Source organism: Nicotiana tomentosiformis, chromosome 4 (genome assembly GCF_000390325.3).
Source record: "Nicotiana tomentosiformis chromosome 4, ASM39032v3, whole genome shotgun sequence".
In the NCBI taxonomy this organism is placed as follows: Eukaryota; Viridiplantae; Streptophyta; class Magnoliopsida; order Solanales; family Solanaceae; genus Nicotiana; species Nicotiana tomentosiformis.
The window spans coordinates 102,189,707-102,191,341 of record NC_090815.1 but is presented as its reverse complement, the minus strand read 5'-3'; positions in this window follow the sequence as shown (position 1 = coordinate 102,191,341).

The window sequence follows — 1,635 nt, the reverse complement described above, 5'->3', positions numbered from 1 at the left end:
AAGATAAAAAAATTACTTATTATAAATCGGATGGAGTAACGTAGAAGGTGACAATACTTACGGTGCCAAAAAGCAAATAAATAAAGATCAGAATAACTCGAAGAAAAAGTAGAAGTAGAAACCACCTTTAAAATTCTTCGGTCTTTAAAAATATATCAGAATCTTTTTGTGGGTCCGATAATACGTGGCGGAGTACTGTGGTTTACAGGCCCAAGTTGACTGTAACTGCTCCTCCACTGTTCCACGTGGACAGGGTGTGATAAACGTAAAGGTTCTAAAAAGCGGTGATTTTCCGTACGGTGTTTGAGTAATCCAACGGTGTACGACAACAAATAACGGCGTTTATGGGCGTCAAATATCGGAGCAGCTTTTAGTAGATTTGAAGAGCCCTTTTAAATTTATATTCTTATCGAGTTTTTTTAGGAGTATTTGAATATTTGGAGAGTGCTGCAAATTTTGTTTAATTTAATTTGATTTGGATGTTTCACCCACAATTTTGGCTGTACAAATCCAAGATTTTTTGTGTTAGCTAGCTTGGCCTTTGATGTCGTTTTCACAATTTATTTTATAGTAATCTTCTTTTTTTATTTTATTATTATGGGAAGATCGCCGGCTTGTAAACACATCCACGTCAACTATTCTATTAGGTATATTTTATCTATCACTAACATATATACCTAATTACTTTATTTTCCAAAATCTGAATAAAGGGAAAAAAATCACCTATTAACATATAGGGGTATGAAGATTGTTGTCAACTATTAACATAGTACTGCAATAAACAAATAAAAAACCGTCTGTCGCCAATAATGAAATTTTCAAGTTGGTAATTCCTTAATAGACAAAATGAAGAAATATTTTGGCATCTAAAAATAGAACAGAAATTAAAAGCTTTATATTTATTGGAATTTCCGCCGCACCAATCATGCCGTATCGCATTGGGCTATCATTATCTCTATTTCTCAAGTCATTTCTTTCACCGACTCTTTTTTCGTACCCCCATATTTTCTTTTTCACCAATCACTGAAGTAAAGGAGAAATTTATCCCTGTCGTTTTCTGTTCAAACACTCCCTTCTATTTCTCTTTTTTTTTTCTCCAATTATCTTCCCTTTGTTCCATGAGAAGAAGAGTGTAAAATCATCTATTCTTAATAAGATTCTGTTGATAAAAAGTTAATTGCAAAATAAATGACAAACTATAATGTTATTGTTTAATTGAATATACTAAATGTACTATATGGATTTATTAAAAGTATTCTGCTATTTTTTAGGAATCTGTAGCCGTATTAGAGATTTGTACACCACTAAAAAATATAGAGAATTTATATTTAAAAGTGTGTATATATATATATATATATATATATATATATATAAAATTTTATTTTGTAAAAAGTTGCATAAGATGAAATGATGTAATAAACTTAGTGAAGATTCATATAATCGTGCTAACTTGTTCGAAATTGAAACATAATAATAATAATAATAATAATAATAATAATAATAATAATAATAATAATGCTATTGTATTCATATACTCGTGGAGTAAAAAGAAGATCAAGTCAGTGAGGACTTAGGCAGGGGGTCATTTCCAATTAGTTTGACCAATATCTACTCAAGAAGTCCGTAGCTCGAGCT